At 32.4% G+C, this 21,947-nt stretch overlaps 1 pseudogene; it reads right to left on the reverse strand.

The window, feature by feature from the left end:
- Nucleotides 1-13,307: 13,307 nt before the first annotated feature.
- Nucleotides 13,308-15,893, reverse strand: LOC118047107 (pentatricopeptide repeat-containing protein At3g53170-like; annotated as a pseudogene).
- Nucleotides 15,894-21,947: the final 6,054 nt, after the last annotated feature.

Genomic DNA, 21,947 nt, shown 5'->3' on the forward strand with positions numbered 1-21,947 from the left:
ACCACCACGCAATTCTCTAATTTGACATGCAAACAACCTTATAATGCAATTAATGTTGTTGCCTTTTTTATCCATATACGGTATAATTTGCTATCATTATTTTAATTAAGAGATTTTGTGGCCTTTATTTTTATTTTTAATATTATCAAAAAAATACTAAAATATTACCAATTTAATATTTATTTCAAAGTAAATACACATTAAAATCTTTTGTGCCGCACAAGATAAGAGCAAGGGGCACTCAAGGGTCTAAATAGTAACATATACTAAAAAACCTTAACATTTCATTATAGTACTAAACAATGAAATATCAAAGTTTTTATCATTTTGTTTCTCGAATTTTTGTGATTTTTTTTAATTTTTAATTTAGTTTTTTGTAATATTAAATTTATTTGATATTGAACTTTATAATTTATTTCAATTTATTTTTTTTATAAAATAATTTTAATTTTATAACCAAAATCACGAATTTTATTAAAAATATTTGCTCGTACATGCTAATATACCTTGAATAATGGGAAGTCATGGGTGACAATTATATGCTTTTTCTCGGATAAAATAATAAATAAACTTTCTTAGCCACAAGGCTCCTTTAGATTACCTGATAATATTTAATGTATTCGCTGTTTAATAATTTAATATTCCAATTTGTTGGTTTTATATTTAAATTTGATAAGCAGAAGAGCACAGATTAATGAATAATCTCCTCGAGAAATATGTGTGAAAAGGCACGTTGATTCCATGGATTTCTACTTGAATTCTTCAGGTTTCTTCTTTTTTAGCTCTTCCTATTATCTCTCAAATCTAAAAATAACCTATCACATTAGTTCAATAAGGAATGAATTTAACCTTACTAGCATACAAGAGAAAAACAAGACGATCATCATGTATATATATATAAAAAAAAAAAAAAATTATGATTTTAAAATGACTCTACTCCCCCACTCTATAGATTGATATAAATTTTTTTTATGTTTTGAGGTGAACCCACCACACAGGGTTGGTTTCACTTTAACTACAATGTTTATTCATGATTCTTATTGTGTGTGTGTTTGTTTTTTTTTTTTTAAGAAGAGGTGGTAATATTGGTGATTAAGGACCTGTATTACTTTAAAATATATCAAAATTATATAATTTTTTATTTTTAAAAAATTATTTTTGATATCAATGCATCAAAATAATTAAGAAAATTCTAAAAAATATATTTTTTTAAAAGTGTTTTTAAAATATAAAAATAAATAAGATCTACAACAAGAACAAAATAAATTACCGGAAAAGGGCGGAAGATCGATGCAATACACGTGCGGGGCTCACTTGATTTCAATTGATCGAAACTATATAAGATAATTCAAAATCGACTCGATCATCTCTTAGAAACTTCGATGTTCATTAATCCAATCGACACAAATGGTCGGAAGCACCATTATTCTATTTTCACAACATGCAATCTATGCATGTCTTGTTCTTCCATTAGCCAAAAATGGTCGGGAAAATGCCATTATATCTTGTTTTCTCGGGCTCAATCATGGTCCTTTTACTAGCACCGAGTTTTAAGCACATACTAAAATTAGTGGACAAAAGGTGTATTTTTCTTCCTCTGTTTTTTGACTTTTGGGGTGTCCATAACAGACACTATCTAAGAGATTAATTAGAAGATACTCATTCCACACTCCGACATGGTTAAGAAAAGTTCACTTCTGAAGTGATTAGATAATATACTTGACAGCATCATTTCATGTATATATAACCAAAAAAATTTTTTTTTCCTTGTAGCCATAGCTCATTACAAGATTTAACACTTTTACCGATACAAATTTTTATTGGTATTTACATTAACAGTTTGTCGGTGCGTATATTACCAACGGACTCATAGATAGAAACAATCTGCCAATAAAACTCTCCTCGATAATTTATGGTCTATTGTTAATAAATATACAGATAGATTTATAGATGGACAAAGCACGCCAAAAAAAACTACTCGCTTCATTCCATCGGTATCTTCATCGGTCAATTTAGCATATCACCGACAAGAAAACCATATGTAATGTTATCGGTGTTTTTATTTGTCCGTTAGTAAATCCATCCGAAAATATAACATATCACCAACAAAATATCATCTGCTATTTCATCGATGAGTTAACAATACCAATGATATTTGTAGTAATTCTTTTCCAACTCTCTCTAGAATATACCGATAGAGTTGTTTTATCGGTAACCCTGTCAGTAATATTTTAAAAATATTTAAAAAAACATACAACGAACAAAAGTAGAAAATAATAAAAATAATAAAAAATTAAAAAAAATTATTACAAATTTAAATATTTTGCGTTCAAATACAATAAATGTAAAATAAAGGTGGCGTTGGAGGAGGAGGAGGCTGGTTGTCACTAAGACTGTGGGGCTAATTACGAGGTGCACTTGTACCACCCATCTGTTATCTCATCTCCATTATCAATCAGCAAAGTTCTTTATTATTAGCAGTGAGTCGTTCATATTTTCATTAAAATGGGACGTCTAAGCTTATACTAGTTAGTCCAACATTGCCGCGAACTCTGGGGTTTCAGTGCTAGTAATCAATTACAAGCATCCAACAATTGAAACAATGTGGGTCGTCTGCAAGTTCTCAGTCATAATATTAGAGAGTCTGTACACCCAATATCTATCGAGTCCAACAAATGATCCTGCATCTAACCACTAATTCGAAGTGAGATTCGGATAGGTCGAAGGATCGTCCCCGTATCTCTCCTTCAACTAGTTGTTATATGTATCCTAGAAAAAAAATTCATCAAATTCAAAGAAATAATAACTTAAGAAAAAAAAATGGTTGAAAACCAATATATCACAAAGTGATGACTTTGGCTATCCACGAATTGTTGCACCTCTTTTAGTTGTTATCAGCATGCATATGCATTTCAAAAAAAAAACTCCATCGGGCTTAGCTCGCATCCAAGAACTGTAGCTGATTAGTACTCAAAAGTGTATTTTTATCAAGGTTTTATATCATCATTTTGCACTTGAAGTATCAATAACTCCTTAATTAGAACATATTTTATAATAACATGTCTAAAAATATAAGATACCTTTAATTTATGGTAAATGTTCATCTTAAATGCAGGCCTATCACATAAATAAAAGGATTGATTGATGAGTTTAACTACTGAAATTGAGAAGATAAAGAGAGGGTTAAGTTTAGAAAAAAGATGTTGATTTAATTCAAATTGGAACACTCTTCAGTCATTAGGTCATATCTAGAGCTGTAGATCTTAGATTTCAGTTTGGTTTATTTGGCTAGAACATTCATGAAGAGTCCAAGACTCAATTCTGCCGCTTGGAAGTCCAAATCTTAGCATTAAAAGAGAAGTTCGAATTTGTCTTACGGCTCAGATAATGTTCAGTGTTCAGCCCATATCTCGAGTTATAGAAACACAAATTACCTTATTCTTGTTTTGCTGGAAAGCTGAGACAATTTCCCAGAATTTTCATGAAAACTATTTGTTCAAATTCTGATGTTAGCAATGATATTTTCTACAAACAGGAGATAAGGATTGTTACAAAGTCAAGAGGTGGTCACCCACTCAACAATTAGTCATCAAATCAATAGTTTTGAATTTTAGCTTATAAAAGGAGGCATTTGTCATGCATTTAGGCATCTTGGTTGTTCAAATCAAGATCTTGCTCTTGCTCTCTTTCTTTGTATTTTGTAATGTTCAAGTTTTATTCCATATTATATTTTTCTTAATCTCTTGTTTATGCTTTTCATTTCCTTTACTATACTTATATAATTATGTTCTTATCTTGTTTATCTATGTTTCTCTTCTTCATTATGTTTAGCTAAGTTTATTATGTCAAGGTGAAAAATTTTCACTAATGGTGTTAGGATAAGTATAATATAAACTCAATATAGACTTCAATGCTTATATCCTAAACAACTTGCTATTAACATGTCTTATCATTTTGATCTTATTAATTCTTAATACCTTGTTTGTTAAATGGTTAATCTAGATTTATATTGTATAACACTTGGTATAACAAATGTTTGGCACTTTCATAGCCAACCGTATGGTATAACCTATATATGTGCTATGAAAGGAACTTGATTTGTTGTTAACATAAGTTAGCATCATGAATTCTTAACAATATTAAAAGTTTGGTGTTACTTAAATAAGATAATTAATATGATCATGTTAATAATTTATAATGAGCTATTAATGACAAATCATCCGATTGGAACCTCCTTTGTGTGTGGTTTCCAATTGAGTAATAAAAAGAGTTTATATTATACTTATTTAAAATACCATTAGTGGATCCTCTAACCTTGACAACTATTTTTATCATTACTTAATCTTCACATTAATCTTACATCTCAAAGTCCTCTTTAACTCATCATCACCATCATCATTATCATCATCGTTGTTGTTGTTGTTGTTGTTGTTGTTGTTGTTTATAATTTATATAGTTAACCTCCTTGTGGTTCGACCCCAGTCTTGTCGGGTTATTTATTACTTCGACACTCATGCACTTGGGAGAAGACATCAATTTTTTGATCGTGTTAGTAGCCTACAGATAAAAATGTTGTCAATTAAATATGTTTATAAAAAAACACTATTAAAAAATAGATGTAATAAAAAAAAATCATACCATCCGCTTCACATGCGAAACGAACACGCCGGATTATATTTTCCAAACCGAACCGTGACTATCACATGAAATGCATGGACATCACACGCTGAATGTATTTCGTCCATACAACCTCTAAGACATACGGTGGTTTGAAATCCTTCTACACCGCCGTGTCATTCCAACCTAAAAGCTTTGTTTCTTTTGAATATTTTTTGGCTTTTTTTTACACCTTTTGAATATGGTACAAATTAATTATATGTTAGTAAATGAAAAATAAAATTTTAATATTTGGAATAAAAATATTATCTTAAATTTGATCTTATTTAATTGCAGCGTGATTCTCTTAAACCCTCCTCACAACATTATTATCAGTTATCTCCCATTCAAATTTTCACTGGAAGTAAAAATTTATGAAAATCAAATTTCAGTAATTTCAATAAACTAACCAAATTAACATGAAAAATATTTAAATTAATACTAACCGTGAACCTTGAAAACCAAGCATTGACCTTCGATTTTAATTCAGAATGTTTGGAAACCTGGCTCCATTGAAACAATGAAATTTTCATCAACGATTTAAAGGTCAATGTTATTGTTCTCGTAGCCTAAATATTTCTAAACCCTAAAATTGCATTCATTAAATGAAATTATTTCTTACAAAATGATTAACCATGACGTTATGAAAGCAAAACAAACTTATATTGAAATGTCATCTTTCCACCAAGCCTTATGCTTGTGGGTAAATGAATCTCGTTGTTAAGGGACCCCCTTGATGTTATGGCATCGCACTCGATGATCCCGCTTCATGAGTTGATGTTTATGCCTCAAGTACCTATTCTTGGTTTACATCTAATGACTCATAGTTGTCAGCATTGCTGCTAAAAGAAGTAGCAAAGATCATGTACTCGCGACATGTAATAGACTTTTCCCTAGGTATCTACACAAATTAACATATAAAAACATTAAACGATTCCTATTTATAAAAAAAAAAAAAAAAATTGATAATACCTCCGCTATACAAGAAACTACCCAAAATCGTTAAAGGTGCAAATACATAACATGTATGCCACAAACCAGGTTATTTTATTCAATTACTTCTAACAATTTAGCATAATTTAATTTTATAGAAAATTTTCATTTTCTACATGATAATATTTTTAATCCTAAATTTACAAAAAAATATAATCTAAATTTTCAAAAAAAATAAAAATAATATTTAAAATTAATCCTACATATTTAATTGAAATTCAACAACTAAATGAGAAAAAAAAAACAACTAAAATTAAACAAAATAATGCAAAAATTATTACAATAACATCTAAAATTCAACACAGTTATTTCTAAGTGATAATATTTTTCATCCTAAATTTACAAAAATTTATTCTAAATGGAATAAATACAAAATATTAATTAAAATTAATCATACTCATTTAATTGAAGTTGAACACCAAATTTGAAGAAAAAAATTCAACCAAAAAAAAAAGCAAAATTTATTTCAATAACAGCTATAATTCAAAACATTTATTAATTCATAAAATTATTAAGACAAAAAAAATTGGAAAAAATAATGAAAAAAAATATAAGAATAACAAAAAATAAACACAAAAAAGGAAGAAAAGAAATGAAATTTTTTTACCTTAATGGCATGCTTAATTTCGGTTGATAATTAAAAAAAGAAAAAGAAAAGAAAAGAGATTGTTAATAAATCCAAAAATAAGAAGAAAAATGAAGAAAAACAACATACATGAGGCTGATAAGAAAATAAAATGATTGCTTTCGGCTAAGAATGTGAGAGAGAGAGAGAGAGAGAGAGAGAGAGAGAGAGAGAGAGAGACAACTCTATGAGAGAAAAACAAAGAAGAAGAAAGAAAAAGATGAAGTTATGTTTATTCTGATTCTAGTCTTTTAATTTAATTTTAACAACAAAATAATGAATACTAATATTTTTATATTAAATCAGTGATTTCGCTTGTAAAGGGAAATTGAAATTTACTGGTCTTGTTATCTGGGCACTTTTTACCAATGAAATCACAAATGAAAAATTAAATATTAATATTTTTAATAATTATACTAGTGATTCCTTATGTAATGTCAAATAAAAAATTTTAACTTACAAGAAAATTTTCAGAAATCTCTCCAAATAATACGTCTTTTCATCCCATTAATGATGCCATTAGGTAAAAACTAACCAATCAAAAGAACATTAATTATCAGCATATTGAGAAATGAACAGTTCTCATGGCCACTGGAATATATCGACGGACATATTTTATTAGTATACCGTATATAATAAACACTATTAGCAGTGCTTGGGGAAGGGGAACAATTCCTATTGTCAATGGAATACCGACGAACATGTTTTGTTGATATACTTATATGTAATGTATAATCATCTGGTATTTCCATCAGTGTAAAATAATGTTTAATGCCAAATTATATTTGTATTTCCTATCTAATCATCCTGCAAATTCTTAAATTCATAGTTGCACACACAACATAATAGCACCAGTTTACATCACAAAAATAAAATAAATATTTCCTTGTCATTCAATAATAAATTAACATCATTTTCATTAAATTGGAATAAATTTCATCCAAAAATATTACATTATAGTTTATGGCATTACACATTTGTGTTGTATAAATTAATTAGAATTTTGTTCTTCGTCATTAATTAACTTGTCTTTATCTCCATCGCAATCTTCTACGTTGATTTTATCGTTATCATCTTCATCGAATTGTGGATGTTTGTTATAGCTTAAAACATCATTCCTCGATACATCATAAGTCAAAACCCTGGATGATCATAATTACTTCAACTCATCCTTTAACGATCGAAGACAAACATCTATATTCCGACCCGGACTATTAGGACCGAGATCATGTGTGATCGTGGATAAAAACATGAACTCTGACCTTATACATATCCCCAATGACAAGTTGTAAACCGTGAATATCACTAGCCAACAAGAATAAGAAGCAAAAAAAATGACTCAAATAGATTGAATCCATCTGTACATAAGCCAAGATGCACGTTCCTTATCTCCACCAAAAACTAAGCATACACATTGTTAAAGTGTTTACAGGCTTACTATTAGAAGGGTGCACCATCACTCAATCCATTGTACCATGTGATTGGTGTTATATCACATGCTTAGTAGCCTTTGGTAACATTAATAGCCTCTGTACTGAGTCAACTATGTTTTTTCAAGGTAGTATAACATACAGAAGTTTGGACACTTGTTAATTTTCTGGTATCCTAGAACGAGGGGCTTCATCATGAACTTAGTAGCATAAAAGTTCTCTTTCAGCTTGTTCCCTTCAAGTAAAATATTTCTCGTTCATTCAACAATTTTTTCATAATCGACCTCAGTTAACCCATGATCTAACTTGATGGTGAACACATGTGCAATAGCTGATAATTTATTGTGATTTGTGCAACTATCCCATAATAGTTTGTTAGAATATTTCAAAAGATTAAAAACCATAGCCGCGTCTACAATATGTTCTTCATCTATGATTGAACATTAACTGGCATAACCCTAATTTATTCTCATCGCATCTATAACCATATTCCTATAAGGATTACTATTGTCATCTATATCTCCATGCACATTGCTAGAACTAGAAGTTAACCCAACCATCCTTTCTAACATGGTATCGTGAGGAACATATGGTTCTCTGTGTGCATACCAACAAATGTACTCTCTATAAATTCTTTTTTTGTAAAAGATGCATCGTTATAACATCTGGATCGAGAAACTTTTTTATTTTTACACCTCTTACATGAACATCTAATACCCCCTCCACTAATATTTCTTAGATTAGATAATGTGTAATTAATAAAACCTTGAACCTCATTATAATAATTCATCATCTGCAATCATTGAGGTGAATCTTTATACATCCATGAACGATTATCTATTACTTATATCAAACCACATAAAATAATGATGACAACATGTATTAATTAACTACTTTAACTAAATAAATTTGCAAAAATATTGATCTAGCTCAAACTTATGCAATCTATTTTAATAGTACTCTTAATTCTTTATCAATTCTCTACATAAATTTAAATTTCTACACATTTACCAAAAATTTCAACTCAACAATAAATTGACAAAATATAAAACGAACTCGTTAAATAAGTCGTTATGTATTTCATCACAAAACACCTAAGTCAAAATTCGACATAAGTTTCATCAATTTACAAACAAAATACAATTTTATAAAATTTAAAACAACCCCTAACATGTACAAATCATAAATCCATAAAATAAATTTGTATGAGAAAAAACTATAAAACAAGTAAACACCTAAATAAAATACATATACTTCAAAAATATGCGAAAAAAAAAAAATTACATTTTAAAATTCAGTTCAAATAAAAAAGTGTAGATTAGTTTACTTAAAATGGAGAAACCTCAGTAAAATTTGAATCAGAAACACGACGCTAACAAACTGAGTGTTCTAGTGGTTGAATTTTTTATGGGAGGTTGAATTGTGTTGAAGAATAGGGGGGGAGGGGTGGTTGTTTGTTGTAAAAAAAAAATACATCAAGGAAGAATAAGAAATGAGGGAGGGGGAGAGGAGGGTTGATCATCATATCATAAATTAAATATTAATGATAAATGACCGACGAAATTATTTTGCCAGTAACTCTTGTCAGTCATTGTGATAAAAATGTCTCGTCATTGTATAATTTGTCTTTTTTAAATCACAATGTAATACCCTTTGTGCTTTTCTCGGTATATATAATGAGAAAAAAATTTGTTGGCATATTTACAAATGTACTTTACCGCGGAGCTTTCCATCGATAATGTTGTTGTAAAAGTTACATGTGGCTTTTTTTTCCATTACTTATTTTTCCTCTGTTATCAAGAGAATGTCGGTATTTACCAAATGGATGATAGAAAAATTTGATATTAATATAACAATGAAATAAATTTTTTATTTGTTAATTTTATAAAAAATATTATTTTCATGTATTTTAAACAAAAAAATATTTTAAAAAACAACTGCAACCACAACACTATATCTAGATCTTATTGTTCCTGAGAAAGACTTGTCAAATTGTTTCATTTCTCCGAGTATATACTTTCTACAAACACAAAAGACTCCTGTTTATACCGAAAGATACGTATTCCATCATTAAACTTCGTTTTCACCTGTGGTACAATTGTTCATTTCATCACTTGATTGTACACCACCAAATGCCAAATACCGGTTCAAAGACGCTTTATTGTGGTGGCTTGAGAGAGAGAAAAATGAAGAGACATGTAGAAGAACATTTCTCCATGTTTCCATGGAAGTGGACATGTATAATTAGACATTTAGATATAAAGATGCCAATATATAGCTTATAACATAATAATTCCAAAGTAATTGTACGAACTGGCAATGGTGGCAGAGAATCGATGAAAGAACTCAACTTGCTAATACTGTTCCATGCTCAATTTATTATAGTTTGAAACAAAGAAGACGCCGTCCATGATCGGCGATCACTGCAATTTTTACTTTACAAATCTGGGCCAGGGGAAACCCATATCAATGTCCGGTGACATAGTTTATACGTTTTTTTTCCCGGTGATAATAATACTATTCTGTTAAGAGTATACCAATCCATCGAAAGTTTTTCGAAGAGCTCATGATTTTATAAAATTATAATCATGGATTATAGCTAGGTTATTTTAATAAAGCATTAATATACAAGGACAGTGACGGCGACCAAAACCACGATTAAAACCATGGTTGATAGCTGAAACTGACAGCGAAGAAGATGTTTATCTTCTATCCAGCATTGCCATTATATCTCAGGCACACCTTCCTCCGCGTTACAGCATAATTAAACGCGTAAATATTGTGGCCCATGTATTTGATACGGAGAAGATAGAAGAAACGAATGGCATTACTGGCTAGAAACCACATTTCTGAAGGAAAATCATGACAGACGATTGAAATCATTTCGAGAAGACTTTAGAGCAGCGATGCTTATCCATCTAGTGTTAGTAGGTGGACAGGACACACACACGCCCACACATGAGCTTCCAAGAACGCCAGTTTTCTCGAGAAAGTTGGCTGTGTGAAAGTAACAAGCAGCATTTATTCATCTTAGCACATGATGTTACATAATTACATTACATATGTAGAGAAATGTGACGGGAATAATCATCATATACACACAACTTTGATAGGTGTGGAATTCGAAATGAACAGCCTTCAAGTACTTGTTGAAATACATGATCTTGCGTCCATGTCTCGTAAGCTTGATGTGATTTTCGTTTCAAGAGAATCATTGAACCTAGCTTAGACCCTTAATTCTGATAATTAACTCGGGCCCTGATTTTATTTTTTTTATTTTTTTTTTAGATGATATAGATCCTGACTCAGACCTATTAAAAAGAACCTAGTTATTCTATAACTCTTCAGCTTCATTTGTAATGTTTTAGAATATTAATCACCATATTGCACAAATTTAACAAATTACAAATTCACATTACAAATGGTTTCAATACCCATAGTTAGTATTTGAGAATGTGATAATTTTTGTTTTTAGATGTGTTTTACTTGAAAAAATATTAAATTAACATTTTTTTAATGAATTTGATATGTTGATATAAAAAAACATGAAAAAATTATTTTAATATATTTTTAAATAAAAAAATATTTTTAAAAAATTACTCTAGAATACAATAACAAACATATTTAGTAGGTCATCATCATCTGGAAAAATGTAATTTTATTTTTTTAACAGCCAAAATGTCCTTATACTAACTTTTGTATATTGAAACTAAGCTTATGGTAAGCCAGATCGAAGGAAAAATCTAATATTCATTGACACGTTATCTCACCTGAAAAAATCTTTTACCATCGAATAAAAAACAAGGTTATAAAGCTCTGAATGATAATATAAAAACGAAACTCGTTAGTTATAAACCAGAAGCGAAACTTGGTTATAAATCAAACCATGCCATGGTAAATGTGTCGACATATAATTTATCCAAAAGCACTGTGTGTACTCAGCATTCTAAATGGGGTTACAGGCTCGTCCCTCCACCATGTCCAAGTGGTGGTATGGCCGGCAGGCAGTCGGTTTACTGTTGACCTAGGAAAAATGAGCATGGATGAAGGTGCTTTCACATTCAAGCTCGTATATAATGCAAGCTTACCAAAAAAACAAATCCTCTAGAATTGACCCTCGGACGTCTAGTCTCCCTTTTCCTAAACTATTGGGGTGTTGCAGTTTTCTTAGATGTAATAATATTATATGAGGCTTGTCTTTGAAAAAGATATGATACCATGATTACTAACAGCATGTTCTTCTAGTCATGTTGATTGCTCCATTACAAGCTACTTGCTAGCTTGTCCTGAGAGAATCGGTCATGTCAGCTGTCAACTTCATCTCTCCTGCCGTGTCACAGAGATTTAGGAGTTCTAACCAGAAAAGGTCTTGTCCTCCGAAGACTCATCATTAAGGTTTTCAATCCTTGCAATTTTGCCGCCCGCTGTGAATGCGTCGTCGTTCCTTTCACGCTTACATTTGTTTTTCTTTTTCTGTGTTTTTTTTCTCCTGTTAAACGAAGTTCCAGCATTTTCTTCTTGATTGACATATAGATGATTTTCAGAATGAAGCTGCAATTTCGAAATACATTTCAAATTCTGTAATCCAATGCTGGCGTATGATGATATGAATATGAGTGAAAAGATAAATGAAAATTGTAGTTAAAAAAAAAAAAAAAAAGAATGGGTGCGTTGAAGGAGGCAGAGACAACAGATACATAAGGTCACGATTTATCCCTGGCATGGAATCAAAAATTTTAAGTTAGGGGTGATTAATAAGAGAGGGGTAATAATTTTTTTTAATTGGAAATATATTAAAATAATATATTTTTATTTTTAAAAAATTATTTTTAATATTAGTACATCAAAAAAAATTTAAAATATAAAAAAAATTTATTTTTTATAAAACATTATTTGCAACGCAATTTCAAACAGCAATGTGTTTGATATTGTGGTGTATAGTGTTTTTTAAAAATATTTTTCACTTGAAAATGCATTAAGATAATTTTTTTAGATTTTTATTAAATAAACACATCAAAACACTAATAAATATTAATTTTATATTTTTTAAAATTAAATATATTTTAAAAAAAACACAATTAAATATAATTTCAAACATAATATCAAACAAAAACAATCTTAAATCCAAACTCCAACAACACCCAAACATGATAGAAGGCCAGTGGGCTTTTCTCTTTTTTATTCAAAGCCCACCCCAACAATTTGAACCCACATAATTTTGGATTAACTAAATCTCCCATAAATAATCAAAGTTCAAAGTTCTTCGACTGCCTTGGCCATATATACTCTCAGTACGGGTCCCTTTTTTCTTGGAACTGATGAGCATTGGATATCGTTCACCGCCATTAGTATTTTTGCTTGAAAGCGGTTTCTTAACATTTGCACAAAATGTATTATTACGAGTCAAAGTAATATGATTGGGGAAATGGATGTGCATTAAAAGCGAGGGAAATTAGAGATTTTATCATGGGCCAATAAGAGCATGGCTAGTGGAATTCAAAGAATAAATTTTAAAATTAATCTTTACGCAGGCTAATTCAGATATTTAACTCTAATCTAAAATAAAATAAAATAAAATAAAAGGAATTCAGAGTGTACTACTCTTAACTAGTTGCCTGGCTAACAAAACCTGAATTCTAACTACTAGTCAGCCACAATCCATAGGTAATGTAAAGCTCTATAGGTAAGCGTGCAGTAGCACCAGTCCACAGGACCAAGACAGCTACAGAACCATAAGCATACATGGCGGCGGCGGCGGAGGCAAAACTGTAATTCAGCCAAAACAAAGTTAATCAATAACTCCAGTGTATTGCTGCGATGAAACAAAAGAAGATAATGAATCATCTCAATTCCTTGTGCTATATTTCATGATAATACACATTTGATTGTATTATTTTATATTATATCGTACAAAACAAGCCATTGAATTATCCAATAATTAAAGGAAAAAAAAAACTCGGAGAACTTCCTAAGGCAGAGTAGAGTGTGAGAGATGGGGGGCGGGGATTTCCTTTGCAGACTGAGGATCTGAATCCGTCCTATCTACGAAAGCAAGAACCTTACCTTACTGTGCAAGCATAGAAAAAGCCAGGTGTTTGTCAGGGAGCAGGACTGCACCAAAAGTTGCCAAGATCACACGTAAAATGCGGTTTTCTCGACTCCTCCCCCGGGATGCATGAGGAAAAAACCAAAGGCTGGCATCCAGAACTAGAGGGTGCGAATTGGATCATCCACCACATGCGACAAACATTATAGAACTGAAAGAGTGTACTGGTTCCTATCATGATGAGGAGCATGATATCTCCCTGTCATGGATACGAGAACGCAGAATTACGTGTGATTTCTGATGATACGAGGAAAAGAAAAGGTAAATGCAGCTCGCACTTAACAAAGCAAGGAAGCATGCATTCAGAGGTCAGAGGGTGACAGGGTGTAGGATCTTCCATAGAACCATACTGTATTTAATTAATGTCTCATTTCCGGTTGGTGTTTCAGTGACATTCCTGGAACCTCAATTATTGTCTTGGCGTGTGTGCATGTTTGTGTCAAGTTATTCTTGCAATTTACAGGTGTTAGGGAGATTATGTACTTACTGGTGAAAGAAGTGGTCGTGAGCAATGAATTTTTGCTCCCATGGTATCACCTCAGAATTCTAACTCTGTATTTGAATGTCGCTCTTCCACAATAGTCCTCATGCAAGGCTCCGGTCAACTTGGTACCTGAGAACACACGGGAAAACAGTAAAGCAGACCCATAAGTCTTATCTTGTCTGCAGAAAGGAAATTTGTTAACGTAACCAAACAATTCTAAATTCATATTAAACAGGCCCTTTCAGGCTAAACATTAAGCGGTATTCATCAGATATTGAAGCATAACCACTGAATCGAGAAGACACTATTCCTTCTCACACCTGGGAAGCCACAACCCTTTTTTTTTCAGAAGGCAAAGCTTAAATCATAGAGCAAAAGATAAGGTAGAGGTTAATTTTAACATACAGAAAGTTAAACCCGAACAGTTGAAGGAAAGATACTCATGGACCAGCAAAACATTATTGTTGGAAGCCATCACAGATACCTTACTGGTTGCAATCATCATATTCTCCATGCCTTGAGCAGCTTCAATATGATGCCTTGAGCATTGTCGGCTTGGATCATGGTAGCAGAGGTGATGTCAGGCTTGCATTTTCTCCCTTTCATTTCCAGAAAGAGATTAGACATCTTATCTACATCACCTGCTCAACCATAGGCCCTGATAACGCAGTTGAAGAGAGGCGTATCTAGTACGATGTCAGAGTTCTCCACCTGCCTCGGAATTGAATCAACCTTCATTATATGCCCAGTTTTACTGTACACACTAACAAGAGAACAGTATGTAATCGTGTTAGTCTTGATTCCCAGATGTTTAGTTTTGCTAAGATTTTCCTCCATAGTCTCAATGTCATCGGCCTTTCCAAATGTCTCTATTATAAGGTTACGAGTAACAATAGATGGAGAAAATAATCTTTCCTCCATGAATTCCAAAACCTTTATCTTTCCATCTTGTCTTGCTGCCCACTGCTCCCACAAGCCCCCAGTGATGGAGTTAAATGTGAAAAGATCTGGAGCAGAGCTTCCACTTTCAATCATATCCGTCAATGTGTTTTCCATTTCTTCAAGCATTTTAGCCTTACCTTATCCATCAACAACAGTGTTGTATGTAACTATGACATCTCAGCAAGAATTCCTCGAATAAGTTCAAAACAACGTAGTTTAATGCAACATATCAAGATTACAGAGATTGGTTTCATTTCAGCAACAGCAGAAAACGCCTTGTCAAGTTGACCACTTTGGCCAAAAGCACTTACAAGAGCAGCGTAAACATCAATTGTAGGTTTGAGGCCATCAGACTGCATGACCTCATAAAGCAAACTCGCCTCCTCATGTTGCCTGCACTTGCCAATCATCATCAGCAACTTGGTGTCTGTTTTGGTTCTTGGCTCGTACCAGTGTTGCTCACGAAGAAGTTCAAAAATCCAAAAGCCTCAAACCAAAATCACATAACTAAAAGCAGGAAAAAGTAAAAAAAAGAGCCTGACAAGAAGAAAAGGGCCAAGAAAAAGAAAACCCACAAACCTTAAGAGCTGATTCCCATTGTTTCTCTTTGATAGCCTCATCAGGAGCTTCTAAAACAGCCTTGGGCAGAAAGGTCATTGTCATATTTCTTGGAGTTGATTTTTGTTCAATAGCGTTTATAGCAGCTTCAGTTCTTTAGAATTCTAGACAAGTCCTTCTTGGGCTGTCTTTTGAGCCCATTTGAATTCGGGTCTGGGCTACATCTAGTGGATTGGAAAGTAAAAACTGCTGGTCTTGCTTTCCTTTGGATCATGTTATAAGTTTTAAAAATTTAAGAAAAAAAAAATTTTAATTTTTTGAAAAACTACCCGCCCTTACATTGCTTTCTCATGACGTGGCTCAGCAACTGATTAAGGGGCCAGCAACCATCCATCGTGGCCCCAACGGATGTTTGCCCCCCTTCCACAACACAAGAAAATTGAATTTGGGAGGATTTAATTTAAATTAACTTAAAAGCTAGTTTAGAGATATATTTCTACTATTAAATTAAGAAATGATCCCTCGTCTTCAATCTTAGAACATTAATTAAAGTAACTAAATCCATAAACCCTAAAAAAAATCAAAATTATTATAAATTTTAGAATTATTAAAAACTTATCTGATTATTAATTTTAAAATTTTAAAAAATTAATTGAGATGTTAGTAAATTGGTATGAATATTTATAACTATTTAAAAAAATCAAAATTGAAATTACAGCCTGGCATTCTTCACAAGATGTGTGGTGAATTCGCAAAAGCAATTGAAAAGATAGGCTTGGAAATAAATCTGGATCATTTTCTTCCATCATAGAAACGTGCTCAGAAAGTGCAAAAACAAAACAAAAAAAGCACGTTACCACTATTAGAATTAGCTAAATTCGAGGGCCCGTTATGCAAATACGTTTATCTAACAAAATAAATATGGAAAATGTGAAATTATTTAGCAACCAAATCATGGAAAAGAAATATAGTATCTAAATATATACATGTCAAAGGAAATACCAGCTGCTAAACACAGTCAAGAAACCGTTTATATATATATATATATAGACGCCTTCTGCACGAGCCTCCCACTCTCCTGTTTCATGGGTTCTCACGTTTGGGACGTTTCCTAGCAAAACATCCTCTGCTTTGTTTTTCTTCTCCTTTCGGTCTCTCTCTCTATCGTTTTTCTTTCCCGTTCTCTCTCTCTTTCTTTCCTGTTTACAAGAAAGAATTTTTTCTAGAGAGAGACAGGTAGGAATAAACATGTATACGTAGAGAGATCTGGATATGGGAAAGTATACGGAGATTTTGGATGCTGGGATAAGAATAGCTTCGAGAAAAGAGTTAAAAACAATAGAATTTTACATTTTACTTGCGGAATATTTTATCAGTAGTTAGAATTTCATCAACATGATTTTTACCACCAGGCTTATAGATAATTATTGTTAGTTGAAAAGACTTTCCTTGATGATTCATGTTTTGTCGGTCATTTTGGTAGTATAATCTTAAATAGATTTACAATTTTCTTGAGATATCATAAGTCATAGCCTTAGATGACCATAATTGCATTAATTTATCAATCAATGGTCGAAGATAAACATTTATATTCCAACATGGACTATTAAAGCCGAGTATGTTTGTAGATAAAAACATGAAATTCAGCTTTATACACATCCTTGGTAGCAAATTGTAAACCATGAATATCACCAACCAATAAGAATAAGGAGCTACAAATAACTTGAATGGATTGAATTTGTTTGTACATAACCTAAACTATGCATTCCTTGATTCCATTGAAAATTGAGGATGCATCCTATTAAAATATTTTCAGGCTCCATCAGATGGGTGCGCCAAGACTCCAGCCATTGCATCATGTAAATAATGTCATGACATGTGCTCAACAATCTTTGGAGATATTGATAACATTTGCAGTCTAGAAGTGATTAGAAAGTATCTAAATTTTTTATGTGCGACAAGAGTTATTTCCCTACTATTTTTAGGTTTATAAAAAGCATGTTCACATCTTCTACACTCAATCAATTCTATATTTTTAAGGTAATATAATATGCAGAAGTTTAAACACATGTTAATTTTATGGTATCCTAGGCTAAAGGGTTTCATCATGAATTTAAAAGTATAAAAGTTCTCTTTTAATTTATTCCCTTCAGGTAAAATACTTCTTGCTCATTCAATAATTTTATCGTAATCGGCCTCACTTAACCCATGATCTAACTTGATGGTGAACACATGTGCAATGACCGATAATTTATTATGATTAGTGAATCCATACCATAAGTTAGTCAGAATCTTTCAAAAGATCAAAAAACTAGCCTTGTTTGTATTTGGTTCTTCGTCTTTGATTAAACATTCACTTGCATAACCACGATTCATTTGCATCGCTTCCATGATCATATTCCTATAAGAATTATTATTATCACCTACAACTTCATGCACATTATTAGAACTAAAAGTTAACTGAACCATCTTTTCTATCATGGTCTATGTGATACTTATTTTTAACAGAGATAGACATACAAATAAAAGAAAATATTGTTTAGCCTAAGCAAAAATATTCTTACCACTATTAATTTTATCTTTCATCATTTATCTATGTATCTTCAAAGTTGATCTATAAAATAATTGATTGCAAGCTTCTTGTTATTGTTGTTGTTGTTAGTATCAAGATAATTTTGACAGACTGAAACGGGTAATTTTTTTTTGGCATACATGGTCCATTTGTAAAGCCATCAATAAATTTATTAACAATAAACTTCCTAACATAGCAAAGTTTACCGACAACCATTTTTTTTTTATGGATGTTTAAAATAACCATAGATGAAATGCTATTAAATCTATGGTGAATGGAGCCTAGTATTTAGGATTATGGTAGCAATTCGGTTTAAAGTGCCTTTTGCTTAAAAATGTATTAAGATAAAAAAATTTACTTTTAAAAAATTATTTTTTAGCATATCAAAAAAATCTAAAAATAAATAAAATTATTATAAAAAAATTCAAAATTTAAAAAAAAAAAAAAACATGATTTATATAGATAGCGTGTTGAACACTAAGTGTTCTGGACTAATTCAAAGCTAAAGTATTGTATTGAAAACGTGACAGTGAAGCTAAAGCTTTACAACAAGAAAAACATGGAATTGCAACTCTGTATATTTCATTAAGAGAAGTTCAACTTAAATAGAAATACAAATAACAGATAAGTAGAAAAATATGCAGCATCTAACCCATGACTAACTGTCACTTAGTCAGCTGGGATTTTCCTAAGGAATAGGTAAACAATTGATTGGTTCCTGGTAAATAGAAACTTATTCAAATACAGAGTAAATCAAATAACAAATAAACAATAAACATTTAACACCCTCCTTTAAACTGATTGCTGCAAAGAAATAGTTTAAGATGGTACTACTATGGAGATTTCATCATAGCAGTTTTATTAAACAAACAACATAGTTGTTGTCATCAATTTTCTTGCTCAAGAACCTGAAATGAACACATTCCAAGTAAATTACTCAGTTTTTCAAATGCATCCAACTTCAGTGCCTTTGTCATGATGTCTGCGATTTGATCTTCACTTCGGCAGTAAACCAATTCGATGGTTCCTTCATTTGAAAGATCACGAAGGAAATGATATCGCACATCTATGTGCTTGCTTCTCCCGTGAAGGACTGGATTTTTAGAAAGCTTGATTGCTGAGCTGCTGTCACAGTGAATTATTGTAGGATCATGTTGCTGAAAATGCAGATCATCAAGAATTCTTCTCAGCCATATTGCTTGACATGCTGATGTTGATGCGGCTATGAACTCTGCTTCGGTTGTGGATAGAGTAACCACCTGTTGCTTTCTTGAAGACCAAGACACAGCACCTGAATTCATCATGAACACGCTTCCTGAAGTGCTTCTCCTGTCGTCTAAATCACCTGCATAATTGTTGTCAGCATAGCCAATGAGTCTTGAAGCTTCTCCTTTCTTATAGTGTATACCGAAATCAGTTGTTCCCTATAAATAACGAAACACTCTCTTCGCAGCTTGGGAATGCAGAATTGTTGGTGATTCCATGTACCTGCTAAGAAGACTCACTGCACACATAATATCCAACCTAGTAGCTGTTAAGTACATTAAGCTCCCAACCATTTGTTTGTAATAGGTGTTGTCGATTCTTTGTCCATCAAGATCCTTATGTAGCTTTAGTCCTGGTTCAATTGGATTCTTGACTGGATTGCAATTTTGATAATGAAATCTTTCCAAGATCTCTTTTGCATATTTCTTTTGCGTAATGAAGATTCCAGTTGTTGATTGCATGACTTCAATTCCAAGGAAATAACGCATCATACCCAAATCAGTCATCTCAAATTCAGCTTTCATAGAGTCCTTGAATTCTTGAAGCAAAATCCCATCATTCCCAGTGTAAATAAGATCATCCACGTATAAACACACAAACAAGAATTTACCTCCACCTGCAGTTTTAACAAATAAAGTGTGTTCATGTGGGCATTTTCTGAAACCTGCTTTAGTGAAGAACGCATCTATACGACTGTACCAAGCTCTAGGAGCTTGTTTCAGTCCGTATAAAGCTTTGTTTAACTTGTAAACCTGCTCCTCATATCCTTGCTTCACGTATCCAGAGGCCTGATCAACATAAACTTGTTCTTCCAAGTCCCCATTCAGGATAGCAGACTTTACGTCCATCTGAAAAATAGGCCAAGTGTGCTGTGCTGCCAATGAAATTACAAGAAGAATGGTATCATGCCTGACTACTGGGGCAAATACCTCATCATAATCGATGTCATGCTGCTGTTTGTAGCCCTTTACCACTAGACGAGCCTTGTGCTTGTCAATCTCCCCATTCTCATTTAACTTGGTCTTATAGACCCACTTTACGCCAATGGTTTTATGTCCTCTTGGAAGATCCACAAGTTCCCAGGTGTTGTTTTTGTTGATGGCATGAATCTCTGTGTCCATGGCTCTTCTCCATTTCTCCTCTTTTACTGCATCTTCAAATTTTATAGGATCAGAACTTGCAAATAAAGCAAACTGGGCAAAGTTATCTTCATCAGAAAATTCATTTCCATTGACATAGTCATTCATCCATGCAGGGGCTGTTCTTTGCCGTTGAGGTATGTTAGATGTCCCTTCACCGTGTGGAACAATGGTTCCTTCATGTGAAATAGGAATTTACAGCTGCTCTTCTGTGTGAATTTCACATTCAGGTGGCTGAATGTGAGATTCAATTCTGCAATCACCAATAAAAACCTCTTCTGTTCCGTAGCTTGCATCTTCATATAGGTCAGAATCTTGAAACAGATTTGCATTTGTTCTCTTCCAATCCCATGTGTTTTCTTCATCGAACTGAACATCACGACTGATGACTATGTTTTTGGTGATTGGATTAAAAAGCTTGTAAGCTTTTGATTCCTCACTAACTCCAAGAAATACACACTTTACTGCCTTGTCATCCAGCTTTGTTCTTTTGGCATCTGGAACATGTGCATATGCTATGCACCCAAAGATTCTGAAGTGATCAACCGTAGGCTTAGATCCACACCAGGCTTCTGTTGGTGTAATATTCTTTACAGCAAACGTAGGGCAACGATTCAATATATGAACACTCCATTTAACTGCTTCAGGCCAGAAACTCTTCGGCATTTTTCCCTTCAGTAACATACTACGAACCATGTTCATAATTGTACGATTTCTTCGTTCCGCCACCCCATTCTGTTGTGGTGAATATGCTGCTGTAAGTTGCCTTTTTATTCCATGCATTTCACAGAAATTTGCAAATTCATGTGAAGTAAATTCACCACCACGGTCTGTTCGAAGGATTTTAATGGGATTACCATATTCCTTTTCACTATGAGCTTTAAATTTCTTGAACACAGTAAAAGCTTCAGACTTATCTTGCAAGAAGTAAACCCATGTCTTTCGACTGCAATCATCTATAAAGGAGATAAAATACCTCTTGTTGCCATTTGAGGTTGGATTAATTGGTCCACAGATGTCCGAGTGAACCAAATGAAGAGTTTCTTCAGCTCGCCAAGCTTTTCCTTTTGGAAAGGAATCTCGAGGTTGTTTCCCCACAACACATTCCTTACATAATTCAGTAGGACAAGTGATTTTTGGAAGCCCAGTCACCATGTTTTTCTCTTGCAATGCCTT

This window comes from Populus alba, chromosome 1 (genome assembly GCF_005239225.2).
Source record: "Populus alba chromosome 1, ASM523922v2, whole genome shotgun sequence".
In the NCBI taxonomy this organism is placed as follows: domain Eukaryota; kingdom Viridiplantae; phylum Streptophyta; class Magnoliopsida; order Malpighiales; family Salicaceae; genus Populus; species Populus alba.